Source organism: Tamandua tetradactyla, chromosome 20 (genome assembly GCF_023851605.1).
Source record: "Tamandua tetradactyla isolate mTamTet1 chromosome 20, mTamTet1.pri, whole genome shotgun sequence".
Taxonomy (NCBI): Eukaryota; Metazoa; Chordata; class Mammalia; order Pilosa; family Myrmecophagidae; genus Tamandua; species Tamandua tetradactyla.
This window is the reverse complement of record NC_135346.1, coordinates 63,517,415-63,534,653: the sequence shown is the minus strand read 5'-3', so window position 1 is coordinate 63,534,653 and position 17,239 is coordinate 63,517,415. Positions and strand designations below refer to the sequence as shown.

General features: G+C 37.6%; 1 pseudogene; it reads left to right on the top strand.

Annotated features, from left to right (window-relative positions):
- The first annotated feature begins 851 nt into the window (after positions 1-851).
- Positions 852-17,239, top strand: part of LOC143664387 (suppressor of cytokine signaling 5-like) — a 34,602-nt pseudogene continuing 18,214 nt past the window's right edge.

The window sequence follows — 17,239 nt, the reverse complement described above, 5'->3', positions numbered from 1 at the left end:
ACAATTAAAAAAAAAATTTTAAATATTTATCCTCAGAGAAATGCAATATTACATCCAAGAGATTACAAAGGATGCATAGGAGCATTCAGAGAACAAGAAAATACTCTTGGAAATTAAATTTGTAATAGGAAAAACTGTAAGTGCAATAGAAGGAGTGGAAAGTGAAAGTGAGGAAACCTACCAGAAAGTAGGAGTCGTGTACCCCAGAAAAGCGAAGTTCCTTAATCCTCACTCTGTATTGTTGAGTGGGAGCTTTTTAGTTGTTTCCATGGAAATGTGGCCCATCCAATCAGAGGGTTGTAACACTTGATTAGACGGTTTCCATGGGATGTGTCTCCACCCACCCAAGTTGGGGTTGCTTACTGGAGCTCTTTAAGAGGGAACCACTTTGGAGGAAACTTTAGAGCCACCAGAGCAACCAGAACTAACAGAGTCCATGCAGCCAGAGATCTTTGGAGATGAAGAAGGAAAACACTCCTAGGGGAGCTTCATGAAGCAAGAAGCTGTGAGAGAAAGAAAGCAGACATTGTCATGTGCCTTTCCAGTTGAAAGAAGTGTTTTAGACCCAATAGCCTTTCTTGATTCAAGGTATCTCTCCTTGGATGCCTTAGTTGGGACATTTTCATGGGCTTAGAACTGTAAACTTGCAACTTAATAAATTCTCCTTTTTAAAAGTCATTCCATTCTGGTATATCACATTCTAGCACCTTACAGACTAAAACAGTAATAAATGAAAAGAAATGCAAAATAGTAAAGAAAATGTAATCAGATCAATCTAAGAGATCCAGTGTCTAATGGAAAGGACAGTCAGAAATAGAGGAAAGATATTGAAGGGCTCAGCACAATGATGGAAAAAAGCTGCACATTACAATTTTTCACAAAATAAAAACAGGCCATATAGAGAAAACTAAGAGTTCATTTAGTAAGAAACTTCTCAACAGCTACACTGGAAGCTTGAAAACAGTGGAACAATACCCTAAATATTCTGAGGATATTATAATCAATGGATAAAGTGGGGGAAATGTGGAATAATTTCAAATACAGGTGTCAGAATCTCCTCAGTCATTAGGGAGGAAGCCATAGTGAAAATGTGGACATGAACTCCAACAGATGTTTGACTGTCAAGGAGAAGAACATGGTATAGGAGACTCAGCTCCTCAGCAGCAAAGCAGTCCCATAAGAGAAAACGCTGCCTTACAACTGGGATTAAGCTCTTCAAAGAATTCTTCAAGGAGAAACCAAACTGTGCCACTGAAATCCTTCAGATTGTTGAAATAAGCATTGAATAGGGTAATGATTCATGTGTCACCCCAGGGACAAGACTTGCATGAAGAGACTCCTACTCTCAACATGCTCCATGAGGTGGGAAAAAAATTTCTGTTCTATGAAGACATAAAGTTCATTAGATACTGGTTAAAAAGTTTGATAGAACTCAAAGTGAACATCAGAAGGTAGAAGGGTGATATGGCAGCTCTGTTCACATGCATGGTCCCAGCAGAACCAGAGGAGGTCACTCTTTGAGAAAAAGTTTGCAAAATATTGTTGGGTTGTGTTTTACCAGGAGAACTGACAACAAGCAGTCAAAACCCCTCTTTTTTAATAAAAGAAAAACACATCTTTCTGAATTAATGCTTGATAAATGCCCTTTTCCTTCTGTCTCGGATTTAGCCCAAAAACGGCATTTGATTAAATAGCATACAGCTCCTGTGAGCCCACATTCACCATTTTTAAAAATATGTATCCATCTTTGATTTCTACAGAAGATGAAGACAGACTTAGAGAGAGAAAACAGCTTAGTATTGAAGGAGTTGATTCCCCTCCCAATGCACAAATACATACATTTGAAGCTACTGCACAGGCTAAACTACTATATAAACTTGGACCAAAGTTAGCTCCTGGAATGAACGAAATAGGTGAAGGCAATTCCTCATTCCACAAGCCAGTTGTGACTCATAACAGGACACAACCACCCTATGTTTGCAGTCACGTAGGCCGAAGCAATGCCAGGTATCTAGAGATAGCCATGTCCACCTTAGCTGGTAAGGCGTTTGTAAAGTCCACATACAAATTGATTACGTACACTGCCTCATGCCCAATTTACTTCAGATTATAGGTAATCCCTGTTACTGGGGAGTGATAAACCATTATGAAGCAGAGGCCTTTCCAGAAGGGAAACCTGAGGCACATTTTTGCTGAGGGACTCTGTGCGTGAGGACCACCTCTTCTCTGTAAGCATGAAATTGTACTTAACCCTATATTTATTTTGTCTTTTCTTGAATTCCATTATAGCCTGTCAATTAAATGTGTTTTTATAGTCTCTCTTTGAAGTACATTTTAATAAAGCCAGGAAATTCTTTAGAAGTTTTCACCCATCTTTATTGTGAAGTAAGTAACCCAAGAAAAATTGCTCTGATTCATATCCATTCTCATTCTTTCATTAATATTCTCCCCCTTCCATCCCTCCTTCTGTCTCTCTTTTTGGTGTGCGTCCCTCTCTGTCTCTCAACACATTGTTACTATTATTTTAGAGAATATTACCACCTTTAAAAAAATCATTTAGCAGCCTTATTCTGTAGATTTGCCTGATGAGTATTCTTGTATCATTCGTATTTGATTATTTGCACTTAAGTTTTAGTCTTCCTATTACGGTCTTGTTTGTAATACAGCCAGCTTACAAAGAAAAATCATTAATCAGTTAAGAAAATTAGCTAAAAAGCAAGATCTAAGGTCTAAATGTAAAAATGATAATTATGAAAATCTTAGGAGTAAAGATAATTGTAAATCCCCATGATATGGTTTCTTAGGTATGACACCAAAACACAAGCAACCAAAGAAATGAAACAGACAATCGTTAAATTTATATGGAAGGGTAAGGGGCCCTGAATAGCTAAAGCTATCTTGTCAAATAAGAATGTAGTTGAAGGACTCACACTTCCCTATCTCAAACTTTATTACAAAGCCACAGTAAATGAAACAATATGGTACTAGCACAAGGACGATCATATAGGTCAATGCACTGAAATTGAGAGCACAGAAATTAGCTCTTATGTATATGCCAGCTGATTTTTGACAAGGGGGCAAAGACCATTCAATTGGGAAAGAATAGTCTTCAACAAATGGTGCTGGGAAAACTGGATTTCCATTTACAAAAGAAAGAAGGAGGAACCTACTTCACACTCTATATAAAAAATTTCAAAATGGATCAAAGACCTAAGTATAAAAGCCAGAACTGTTAAACACCTAGCAGAAAATGTAGGGAAGCATTTCAGAACTTTGTGTTAGGCAATGGTTTGTTAGACTTTACGCTCAAAGCACCAGCAACAAAAGAAAATATAGATAAAATATGGATAAATATATCAAAATTAAAAACCTTTGGGTGCACAGGTAGTTCAGTGGTAGAATACTCGCCTTCCATGCGGGAGACCCAAGTTCAATTCCTGGACCATGCACCTGAAAAAAAAAAGGCTTTTATGCCTCAAGGGAGTTTATCATGAAAGTAAAATGACAACATACACAATGGGATAAAATATTTGGAAACCACATATCTGATAAAGCTTTTTTTGTTTTTAATTTTTATTAATAAAATCAATCAATATACAATATGAACATTCTTAATATATGAACATTCCATACTTGGTGTGCAATCTATGGCCCATAGTATCATCACATAGCGGTATAATCATTACGATGATCATTTCTCAGAACATTTACATCATTCCAGAAAAAGAAATAATAAGAAAAAAGAAAAAACTCATACATGCCATACCCATAACTCCTCCCTCTCATTGACCACTAGTAGTTCCCTCTACCCAATTTATTTTAATATTTGTTCCCCTGTTATTTATTATTTTAATCCATATTTTTAATTCCTGTGTCCATACCACAGATAAAAGGAGCATCAGAACAAGGTTTTCACAATCACACAGTCACTTGTGAAAGCTATACCATTATACATTTATCTTGAAACATGGCTACTGGAATACAGCTCTACATTTTCAGGCATTTCCCTCTAACCTCTCTAGAACACCTTAAACTAAAAAGTGATTATCTGTATAATGCATAAGAGTAACCTCAAGGATAACCTCTCGACTCTATTTGAAATCTCTCAGTCACTGACACTTTATTTTGTCTCATTTCTCTCTTTTCTTTTTCAGTTGAGAAGATTTTCTCAATCCCTTGATGCTGAGTCCAGCTCATTCTAGGATTTCTGTCCCATGCTGCCAGGGTGGTTTACACCTCTGGGAGTCATGCCCCATGTAGAGATGGGGAGAGCTGTGAGTTTGCTTGCTGTGTTGGCTGAGAGATACGCCACATCTGAGCAACAAAAAGAGGTTCTCTGGGGTGACTCTTGGGCTGAACTTTAAGTAGGCTTAGCCTATCCTTTGCAGGGACATGTTTCATATGAACGAACCCCAAGATTGAGGGTTCGGCCTATTGATTTTGTTTTCCTCACTGCTTGAGAGGATATATATATATATACCTTTTTAGTTAATGTATATTGGAGAGGCTGGAGGGAAGTGCCTGAAAATGTAGAGCTGTGTTCCAGTAGCCATGTTTCTTGAAGATAATTGTAGAAGTGCAAATAATCAAATATATCTATATAATGTGTAAGAATAACCTCCAGGACAACCTCTCGACTGTGTTTGAAATCTCTCAGCCACTGCACTTTATTTTGTTTCACTTCTCTCTTACCCCTTTCAGTCAAGAAGGTTTTCTCAATCCCTTGATGCTGAGTTCCAGCTCATTCTAGGATTTCTGTCCCACATTGCCAGGAAGGTTTACACCCCTGGGAGTCATGTCCCACATAGAGAGGGGGAAGGCAGTGAGTTTGCTTGCTGCATTCATTCCTTTATGACCTGAGAAAGTGTTTTGTATGATTTCAATCTTTTTAAATTTATTGAGGCTTGCTAATCTCACTGAGCATAATGTCTTCAAGGTCCATCCATGTTGTTACATACTTAATAACTTTCATAAGCAACATACTTCATAAGCAACAAAAGAGGTTCTCTGGGGGTGACTTTGAGGCCTAATTTTAAGTAGGCTTAGCTTATCCTTTGTGAGGATATGTTTCATATGAACAAACCCCAAGATTGAGGGTTCAGCCTATTGATTTTGTTTTCCTCACTGCTTGAGGGAATATAAGGCCTTGTCCATATAGGGAAGTTGAATTTTCCCTCTTTCTCCCCATTCCCCCAAGGGGACTTTGAAAATACTTTTTTATTCACTGTTCAAATCATTCTGAGATTTATCAGGCCATCACTCTGGACAAACCTACAAAATCTCATGCCCTACTCAAGGATCCAAGTACATATGGTGGTCAATTAAACTGTCCATATAAGTTATATTAGGAGATGTATTATTCAAAGTATAAATTTTGTACCAAAGAAACATTTTTTGCTTTAGTCTCACACATAAGTTGAAGTTTTAAAATAGAAATTACCATCTATTTTCAACACCTTGCAATATTGTCATTCCTTTGTCCTTCCTCATATAAAAACATTTTTTAATTTTTACATTTAGTCACTATCCTTCTACACTCTAGGCACTCCTAGATTACACCATTTCAGTCTTTATCATCTATCTCTCCTTCTGATTTCATTTGTGCCCCAGCTCTCCTCTCTCTAACATTCTCACATTCAGCTTCATTTAGTGTACTAACATTACAGTATTACAGTTACTTAGCATTGTGCTATCCACTTCTGAATTTTTACAATCAGTCCTGTTACATAATGTTTCCTGTTAGCTCCAATTACCCAAAATCTCCCCTATCTCCATCTCCTGATAGTCTCTGTTCTTAACTGAAATTCTCCAAGTTCATTTATTAATGTTAGTTCATACCAGTGAGATCATACAGCATTGGTCCTTTTGTTTCTGCCTAATCTCACTGAGCATAATGTTCTCAAGGTCCATCCATGTTGTTACATACTTCATAACTTTATTCTGTCTTACAGTTGCATAATATTCCATCGTATGTATATACCACAGCTTGCTTAGCTGCTCGTCTGTTGATGGACATTTGGGCTGTTCCTTCTCTTGGCTATTGTAAATAATGCTGTTATAAACATTGGCGTGCAAATGTCCATTTGTGTCTTTGCCTTCATGTCTTCTGAATAGATACCTAGCAATGGTATTGTCAGATCATATGGTAATTCTATACTTAGCTTCCTGAGGAACCGCCGAACTGTCTTCCACAGCAATTGTAACATTTTACATTCCCACCAACAGTGGATAAGTGTGTCTCTTTCTCCACATTACCTCCTTTATTTCTGTTGGGTCAGTGGTTATGTCTACTCTTCCATTTCTGATTTTATTTATTTGTACGCTCTCTCTTCTTCTTTTTGTCAACTTTGCTAAGGGTCCGTCAATCTTATTGATTTTCTCATAGAACCAACTTCTGGTTTTGTTGATTTTCTCAATTGTTTTTGTGTCCTCTATTTCATTTATTTCTGCTCTAATCTTCATTATTTCTTTCCTTTTTCTTGCTTTGGGGTTAGTTTGTTGTTCTTTCTCTAGTTCTTTCAAGTGAACAGCTAATTCCTCGATTTTTGCTTTCTTCTTTTTTGAAATGGGAAATTAGGGCAATAAATTTTCCTCTTACCCTAGCCTTAGCTGCATTGCATAAATTTTGATATGTTGTGTTTTCATTTTGACTTGACATATTTACTGATTTCTCTAGTAGCTTGTTCCTTGACCCACTGGTTGTTTAAGAGTGCTGTCAAGCCTACATATATTTGTGAATTTTCTGGCCCTCTGCCTATTATTGATTCCCAACTTCATTCCTTTATGATCTGAGAAAGTGTTTTGTATGATTTCAATCTTTTAAAATTTATTGAGACTTGCTTTGTGACCTAGCATATAGTCTATCCTAAAGAATGATCCATGAGCACTTGAGAAAAGGTGTGTCCTGCTGTTGTGGGGTGTAATGTTCTATAAATGTCTGTTAAGTCTAGCTCATTTATTGTATTATTCAAATTCTCTGTTTCTTTATTGATCCTCTGTCTAGATGTTCTGTCCATTGATGATAGCGGGGAATTGAAATCTCCAACTATTATGGTAGATGTGTCTATTTCTCTTTTCAGTGTTTGCTTCATGTATTTTGAAGCTCTCTGGCTCAGTGCATAAATATTTATGATTGTTACATCTTCTTGTTGAATTGTTCCTTTATTAATACATAGTGTTCTTGTCTCTTTTAATTGTTTTACATTTGAAGTCTAATTTGTTGGATATTAGTATAGCTACTCCTGCTCTTTTGTGATTGTTATTTGCATGAAATATATTTTTCCAACCTTTCACTTTCAACCTATGTTTATCCTTAGGTCTAAAATGTGTCTCCTATAGACAGCATATAGATGGGTCCTGTTTTTTAATCCAGTCTGCAAGTCTATGCCTTTTAATTGGGGAGTTTAATCCATTAACATTTAGTGTTATTACTGTAAGGGCAGTACTTTCTTCTACCATTTTACCTTTTTGGATTTTATATGTCACATGTAATTTTTCTTCTTTTTACCATTACTGATAGTCTTTATTTCTACACTCTCCTCCACACCTCTCTCTCCTATCTTTTCTTACCTGTCTCTAGTGCTCCCTTTAGTGTTTCTTGTAGAGCTGGTCTCTTGGTCACAAATTCTCTCAGTGATTGTTTGTCTGAAAAATTTTAAATTTCCTTTCCTCATTTTTGAAGGACAGTTTTTCTGTATAGAGAGTTCTTGGTTGGCAGTTTTTCTCTTTTAGTATCTTAGATACATGATACCATTGTCTTTTCACCTCCATGGTTTCTACTGAGAAATCTACACATTGTCTTATTGGGCTTCCCTGTATGTGATGGATTGCTTTTCTGTTGCTAATTTCAAAACTCTCTCTTTCTCTTTGACCTCTGACATTCTGATTAGTAAGTGTCTTGGAGTATGTCTATTTGGATCTATTCTGCTTGGGGTATGCTGCACTTCTTGGATCTGTAATTTTAAGTCTTTTATAAGAGGTGGAAAATTTTCAGTGATATTTTCCTCCATTAGCTTTTCTTCCATTTTTCCCTTCTCTTCTCCTTCTGGAACACCCACAACATGTATATTCATGTGCTTGATGTTTTCATTCAATTCCTTGAGTCCCTGCTCACATTTTCCCATTCTTTTCCCTCTATTTTCTTTTACTTGTCGGATTTCAGATGTCCTACCCTCCAGTTCACTAATCCTATCTTCTGCCTCTTGAAATCTAACATTGTAGGATTCCATTGTTTTTTTTTTATCTCTTCTACTGTGCTTTTCGTTCCCATAATTTCTGTGATTTGTTTTTTCAGACTTTCAATTTTTTTTCATTCATCCCTTGCCTTCTTTATAGCCTCCTTCAATTCATTGATTTGATTTTTGATGATGTTTTCCATGTCTGTTCAAACATTCTGAATTAACTGTTTCAATTCCTGTATCTCATTTGAATTGTTAGTTTGTTCCTTTGACTGGGCCATAACTTCAATTTTCCTAATATGATTCATTAATTTTTGCTGGCATCTAGGCATTTAATTTCCTTAATTAGTTTATTCTAGAGATTGTTTCACTTTTTTTACCCAGGATTTTCTTGCTGGATGACTTTGTTGTCTAACTGTTCTTTGACGTTCAGCTTATTCTAGACCTCTAGCTTAGGTTTTGTTCAATGATCAGAATTTTTCAGTTCTTGTTTCTTCCCCTGTCTTATGGTGCCTTTTTTAACCCCCTTAGGAGAATCTACTTAGGTATTATAGACCCCAGTCAGATTTTCCCAGTCCAAACTGGCCTATTCTCAGGAGGAAAGAGTCACCTGTGTCGGTTTTCCCTGAGGGTGAGACCCAACTGGTTGAAAGACTTTCATAGGAAGCCTCTAGACTCTTGAGTTTTTCCTATCCTGCCCAGTATGTGGCACTTGTCTGCCTGCAGGTCCCGCCAGCATATGGGTTATGGTACCTTTAACTTCAGCAGACTCTCCCTGCTGGGGGTGTGGTCAAGACAGAGGAGAGGTTGTAAGCTGGCTTTAATCACATCAGTTTTCCAGACCCTGGGGTATGAATTTCTTGAGGGAGGGATTCCACCTGAGCTGGGCCCCTCTCCTCTCCTGGGGAAGGCACAGTCTCCAGACAAGCTCTCTGGCAAGCTTAATTCTGCCTGAGAAGCCTTGCAGTTGCATCCAAAGAGCAGCCAAGCCATAGAAACACAGCCACAAAAAGAGAAGAAGGAAAAAAAAATTTTTTTCAGAGCAGGTCTCCCATTCCTCCGGTTTGCCAATCAAGAGCTTAGGTTGGTACATTGCTCTGTGTACCTCCAGGTACTATGTGCCCCCTCCTTTCCTTCAGGGCCCAGACCCTTTCAATTATTTTGTGCTGTCTGATCCAAAAAAAACCTGGGTTTTTTTGTTTTTTTAATTTATTTATTAATTAAAAAAATAAGAAACAAAATGCAACAACATCATCAGCAATTCACAATATCATCACTTAGTTGCATATTCATCATTTCTTACAACATTTGCATTAATTCAGAAAAAGAAACAAAAAGACATAGAAAAAGAAATTAAATGAACACAGGAAAGAAAAAAAAAGGATTATACCTACCATACCACTTACCCCTTGCTCTCACTGATCACCAGCATTTCAAACTAAATTTATTTTAGCATTTGTTCCCCCTATTATTTATTTTTATTCCATATGTTCTACTCCTTTGTTGACAAGGTAGATAAAAAGAGAATCAGACACAAGGTTTTCACAATCACACAGTCACATTATGACAGCTGTATCATTATTCAGTCATCCTCAAGAAACATGGCTACTGGAACACAGCTCTACATTTTCAGGCAGTTCTCTCCAGCCTCTCCATCACATCTTGAATAACAAGATGGCATCTACTTAATGCATAAGAATAACCTCCAGGACAACCTCTCGACTCTGTTTGGAAGCTCTCAGCCATTGACACTTTGTTTCATTTCCCTCTTCCCCTTTTTAGTCGAGAAGGTTTTCTCAATCCCTTGATGCTAACTCTCAGCTCATTCTAGGGTTTTTCTCAATCCCTTGATGCTGAGTCTCTGTTCATTCCAAGATCTCTGTCCCACGTTGCCAGGAAGGTCCACACCCCTGGGAGTCATGTCCCAGGTAGAGAGGGGTAGGGTGGTGAGACTGCTCATTGTGTTGGCTGGAGAGAGGGGCCACATATGAGCAACAAAAGAGGCTCTCTTGGGGTTGACTCTTAGGCCTAAATTTTAAGTAGGCTTGACCTATCCTTCGCGGGGTTAAGTTTCATATGAACAAACCCCAAGACTGGGGGCTCTGCCTACAGCTTTGGTTGTCCACACTGCTTGTGAGAATATCAAGAATGCAACTTGGGGAAGTTGCATTTCTCCCCATTCTCACCACTCCCTGAAGGATGCTTTGCACATACTTTTCCACTCACTGATCGAATCACTCTGGGATTCATCGGGGCATCACTCTGGACAAACCAGCAAAATCTCATGTTCTACCTGAGATGCCAACTACTTATGGCATTCAATCAAACTATCTACATAAGTTATATAAGGAAATGCACTAGTCAAAATATAAATTTTGTAACAAATAAACATTTTTTGCTTTAGTCTCACACAGAAGGTGACATTTTAAAATACTAATTACCATCTATTTTCAGTACCCTGCAATAATGACATTCCTTTGTTCTTCCTCATGCAAAAACATTTTTAAAATGGTACCTTGTACATTTCACTATTATTATACACTCTAGGCATTCCTAGATTATACCATCTCAATCTTTAACATCTATCTTTCTTTGTGATTTCAATATGTCCGGAGTCCTCCTCCCTCTATCATTCTCACATGCAGCTTCATTCAGTGTTTTAACATAATTACATTACAGTTAGGTAGTGTTGTGCTGTCCATTTCTGAGTTTTTGTATCCAGTCCTGTTACACAGTCTGTATCCCTTCAGCCCCAATTACCCAATATCTTACCCTATTTCTATCTCCTGATGGTCTCTGTTACGAAAAAAATATTCCAAGTTTATTCACTAATGTCAGTTCATATCAGTGAGACCATACAGTATTTGTCCTTTAGTTTTTGGCCAGTATCACTCAGCATAATGTTCTCAAGGTCCATCCATGTTGTTACATACTTCATAAGTTTATTCTGTCTTAAAGCTGCATAATATTCCATCATATGTATATACCACAGTTTGTTTAGCCACTCGTCTGTTGATGGACATTTTGGCTGTTTCCATCTCCTTGCAATTGTAAATAATGCTGCTATAAACATTGGTGTGCAAATATCCATTTGTGTCCTTGCTCTCATGTCCTCTGAGTAGATACCTAGCAATGGTATTGCTGGGTCATATGGCAATTCTATATTCAGCTTTTTGAGGAACCACCAAACTGCCTTCCACAGTGGTTGCACCACTTGACATTCCTACCAACAGTGAATAAGTGTGCCTCTTTCTCCACATCCTCTCCAGCACTTGTCATTTTCTGTTCTGTTAATAATGGCATTCTGGTGGGTGTGAGATGATATCTCATTGTGGTTTTGATTTGCATTTCTCTAATGGCCAGGGACGTTGAGCATCTCTTCATGTTCCTTTTGGTCATTTGTAGTTCCTCTTCTGAGAAGTGTCTGTTCAAGTCTTTTCCCATTTTGTAAATGGATTGGCTGTATTTTTGTTGTTGAGTTGAACAATCTCTTTATAAATTCTGGATACTAGACCTTTATCTGATATGTCATTTCCAAATATTGTCTCCCATTGTGTAGGCTGTCTTTTTACTTTCTTGATGAAGTTCTTTGATGCACAAAAGTGTTTAATTTTGAGGAGTTCCCATTTCTTTCTTTCTTTCTTTCTTCAGTGCTCTTGCTTTAGGTGTAAGGTGTATAAAACCGCCTCCAATGATAAGATTTATAAGATATTTCCCTACATTTTCCTCTAACTGTTTTATGGTCTTAGACCTGATGTTTAGATCTTTGATCCATTTTGAGTTAACTTTTGTATAGGATGTGAGAGACGGGTCCTCTTTCATTCTTTTGCATATGGATATCCAGTTCTCTAGGCACCATTTATTGAAGAGACTCTTCTGTCCCAGGTGAGTTGGCTTGAGTGCCTTATTAAAGATCAAGTGTCCATAGATGAGAGGGTCTATATCTGAACACTCTATTCGATTCCATTGGTCAATATATCTATCTTTATGCCAGTACCATGCTGTTTTGACCACTGTGGCTTCATAATATGCCTTAAAGTCAGGCAGCGTGATACCTCCAGCTTCATTTTTTTCCCTCAAGATACTTTTAGCACTTCGGGGCACCCTGCCTTTCCAGATAAATTTGCTTATTGGTTTTTCTATTTCTGAAAAGTAAGTTGTTGGGATTTTGATTGGTATTGTGTTGAATCTGTAAATCAATTTAGGTAGAATTGACATTTTAACTATATTTAGTCTTCCAATCCATGAACACGGTATGCCCTTCCATCTGTTTAGGTCTTCTGTGATTTCTTTTAACAGTTTCTTGTAGTTTTCTTTGTATAGGTCTTTTGTCTCTTTAGTTAAATTTATTCCTAAGTGTTTTATTCTTTTAGTTGCAATTGTAAATGGAATTCATTTCTTGAATTCCCCCTCAGATTGTTCATTACTAGTGTATAGAAACACTACAGATTTTTGAATGTTGATCTTGTAACCTGCCACTTTGCTGTACTCGTTTATTAGTTCTAGTAGTTTTGCTGTGGATTTTTCAGGGTTTTCAACATATAGTATCATATTGTCTGCAAACAGTGAGAGTTTTACTTCTTCCTTCCCAATTTTGATGCCTTATATTTCTTTTTCTTGTCTAATTGCTCTGGCTAGAACTTCCAATACAGTGTTGAATAACAGTGGTGATAGTGGACATCCTTGTCTTGTTCCTGATCTTAGGGGTAAAGTTTTCAGTTTTTCCCCATTGAGGACGATATTAGCTGTGGGTTTTTCATATATTCCCTTTATCATTTTAAGGAAATTCCCTTGTATTCCTATCCTTTGAAGTGTTTTCAACAGGAAAGGATGTTGAATTTTGTCAAATGCCTTCTCTGCATCAATTGAAAAGAAAAATCCTGTTTTCTTTTTCTTTTCCATCAATCCTGCCACCTCTCTGCCGAGGCAAAAGCCAGCAACCTCAGCTTTTACTCCAGGTTTAGCTGAGCTGGGGGCCTATTTTTTAGTAGTCAGAATTTGTTAATTAGTTCCACAATCTGAAATTTGGTAGAGCTCTGCCTTTTGCTGGTAGTAAAGTCCCTTTCCTTTCCCCTCTGGGAAGTGGCCTGTGGGGAAGCGGTGCCAGCCACCATGGATTTGGGGATTCATGGTTCTGGGTGGGCTCACAGCTGGTCCAGCTTCTCCAGACTGGTGTACATTGTGTGTCCAGTCACTGATATGGCCCCAGCAGTTGTTCTGTACTGTTCCTAGATATTTACTAGCTGCTCTGGAGGATGAACTAATTCCCACACTTCACTAAGCCACCATCTTGGCTCTCTCTTTCCCCAATAAAGTTTTAATATCCTGAATACATAAAGAAATCCTTCAATTTAACAACAAGAACAAAAAACCCCAAGGAGCCCAATTTAAAAATGGGCAAAAGAAGATATATAAATGACCATAAAGCTCATGAAAGATGCTCAACATCATTAGCTATGAGGGAAATGCAAATCAAAGCCACAATGAGATATAATTCATACCCATTAGAATGGATGCTATTTTAAAAAACTGACAACTACAAGTATTGGAAAGGATGTAGTGAAACAGGAGCACTCATTCACTACTGATGAAAATATAAAATGGTGCAGCCACTGTGGAAAACAGTTTGGATGTTCCACAAAAAGTTGAAAGTAGAATTAATACATCACCTAGGTATATATCCCAAAGAATTGAAAGTAGAGACTCAAATAGATATTTGCATACCAATGTTCATAGTGTCATTCTTCACAATTGCCAAAAGATGGAAGCAACCCTAATGTCCATCAACCAATGAATGGATAAACAAAATGAGGTCTATACATACAATGGAATGTGATTCAGCCATAAAAATGAATGAAGTCCTGATGCTTGCAACAATATGGATGAACCTTGAGGACATTATGTTGAATGAAATAAGCCAGACACAGAAGGGCAAATATTGTATGATCTCATTGATATGAAGTAATTAGAATAAGAAAACTCATATATTCAGAATCTAGAATATGGGTTACCTGGGGACTGGGTGGGCATAGGGAATGGGAAGTTATGGCTCAAAATGTAAAGACTGCCTAAGTGGAATAATGGAAATGTTTTGGTAATGGATGGTGGTGTTGGCAGCACAACATTTGAACATAATTAATAGTTCTGAAATATACATCTGAACGTGGTTAAAGAGGGAAATGTTTAGGTTGTATATATTCTAATAGATTAAAACATTTTTTTTTAAATCCATGGAACTGTACTACACAAACAGTGAACCCTAAGTTAAACAATGGGCAATATTAAACAGTACAAATATAAAAATGTGCTTTCATCAATTTAACAACTGTACAATGCCAATGCAAGGTGCTAATAATAGAGTGATCTATTGGAATTCAGTAGTTTTTGCATGATTGTTCTGAATTGCCACAACTTTTCTAATAAAAACGGGCAACAAAGGACACAATTATAAAAGTGAAAAGATGACTCTCAGAGAAGGGAAAATATTTGCAAATGTTATATCTCTAAGAATCTAGTATCTGGAATATATATAGACTTATACAATTCAACAACAAAAGACAAGCAACCCGATTAAAATATGGGAAAATTGTGGTGTATACATATAATGGAATATTGTGTGACTACAGAAAGGAATGAAGTCATGAGGCATGCAATGAAGTGAATGAACCTTGGGGACATTAAATGGTGCAAAATAAACCAGAAACAAAAGAACAAATAATGTATATTCTTTTTAAGAAAATATCTGTAATAAAATTGGGCCTACATTGTGAGCTCTTATAGCAGCCACATTTAGTCCAGAGCTTTAATGTTATTTCTAGATTTTGAGAGGCTGTGCTATATGTATATAACCTGGTATCTGCCTGGAACTTTGGCTACCTGTGTGACACTTAAGACTCAGAGTTGCAGTTCTGCAGCTCTGAAAGTCAGCCTTGCTGCATACAACACCTGTTAAAGAAACCAAAAAAAGAGATCAGCCTTCAGTTGGGGATAAGAATGAAGCCTATTGAGTAAGGAATAAGGTGAATCAGAATACAGGGTATGCTGGTTTGAAAGGATTATGTGCCCTAGAAAGCCACGTTTTAATCCTGAGTGCATCTCGTGGAGGCCACTGCTTCTTTTAATCCCTATTCAATAATGTAGGTTGGACATTTGATTAGGTTACCTCCACAGAGGTGTAACTTACCCAATTGTGGATATTAACTTTTCATTAGAAGGAGATGTGAATCCACCCATTCCAGATCAGTCTTGATTAGTTTACTGGAGTTCTTTCAATGAGGAAGCATTTTGGAGAAAGCCTCAGAATGATGGGAGAGCAACAGAGCAAGAGTCGTGAGAACCACGACAGCCCACACAGCCAGAGACTTTGGAGATGAAGAAGGAAAACGCCCCTGGGGGAGCTTCTTGAAAGAAGATTCCTGGAAAGAAAGCCAGTAGACATTACCATGTTCACCATATGCCTTTCCAGTTGAGAAAGAAACCCTGAACTTCAACAGCCTTTCTTGAGTGAAGGTAACCTGATGGTGCCTTAACTTGGACATTTTTATTGACTTGCTTTACTTTGGAGATTTTCACAGTCTTAGAGCTGTAAACTTGTAACTTAATAAATTCTCTCTTTTAAAAGCCATTCTGTTTCTGGAGTAAGAGTAAGGAGGACATTGTCTATATTTTAGAACTTTACCTACTGTATGAGACCAAAAGAAGAGAGGTTTATTTGGTCCAAAACCTAAATTTTCTGCAGCACATAATCTAACTTAGCCTGTTTGGATAGAGCATTAAACAGCCCTAATACATGAAGCCCAGAATGGGAATGAGGGCTTGTAATTTTGTGTAGCTTAATGTAATACCCAGATACATCCCCGAGTGTACTGGGAAGTTAATTAAAAAGTATTGGCAAAGTCCCTTGAAGGATGGGGGAAAAATATGTAACTATTAAGCTTTACTACCAGGGAAACCTCTGACATTGCCTCAAATATTAGGGGCTCCCAAGTAAATATTTCAAGCCCTCGATCTTTAGGCTTGCTTTTGTGAAACTTGTATCTTTAGCAGAAAACCTAAGCCTACATAGAATTGTGAAGAGTAACTTCCAGAAAACCTCTTTTGTTGCTCAGATGTGGCTTCTCTCTCCAAGCCCAAATCTGCAAATAAATCATTACCGTCCCCCTTACATGGGGCATGACACCCAGGGGTGAAAGTCTCCCTGGCAACATGGGACACAATGCCCAGGAATGACTCTGGCCCAACACTATGGGATCAGCAACACTTTCTGAACAAAAGGGGGAAAAGAAATGGAACAAAATAAGGTGTTAGTGACTAAAAGAATTCAAATAGAGTTGTGAGGCTACTCTGGAGGCTACTTTTATGCAAGTTTTAGCTAGATATTGTTAATTACCACGTGTATTAGTTTGTTAAGTTGCCAGAATGCAATATACCAGAAATAGAATGGCTTTTACAAAAGGAATTTATTACATTGCAAGTTTACAGTTCTAAAGCCTATAAAATGTCCAAACTAAGACAACCAAGGAAAGATACATTAATTCAGTGAAGGCCAATGGGTCTGGAACAACTCTGTCAGCTAGGAAAGACATGAGGCTGGCATCTGCTGGTTTCTTGCTCCTGGGCTCTCTGTTGCTTTCAGCCTCTGTTCCTGTGGGGGCTCCTCACTTTGCTTCTCTGGGGCTGACTTTCATCTCTTCACTTCCCTAGGCTCTCTCTACATTCTGGCTTGCATAACATCTCATGGTGATATCTGCTGGGGCCCAAAAATCTTCAAACATCTGTCTCTGTTCTCTGAAGCAACTGTTCTCCATGTGTCTGCAACTGCTCTCTCCAAAATATTTTGTCTTTTAAAGGATTCCAGTAAACTAATCAAGACCCCACTTAAATGTGTTGAGTTACGTCTCATCTAATTAAAAGGCCACAGCTGCATGTCAAATTTTTGTGGATATAATCTAATCAAAAGTTTCCAACCTACAGTATTGAATCAGGATTAAAAGAAATGGCTGGAGGCAGGGCACAATGGTGGCAGTATTTGCTCATCCTCCAAAGCAGCTAGTAAAGAGCCA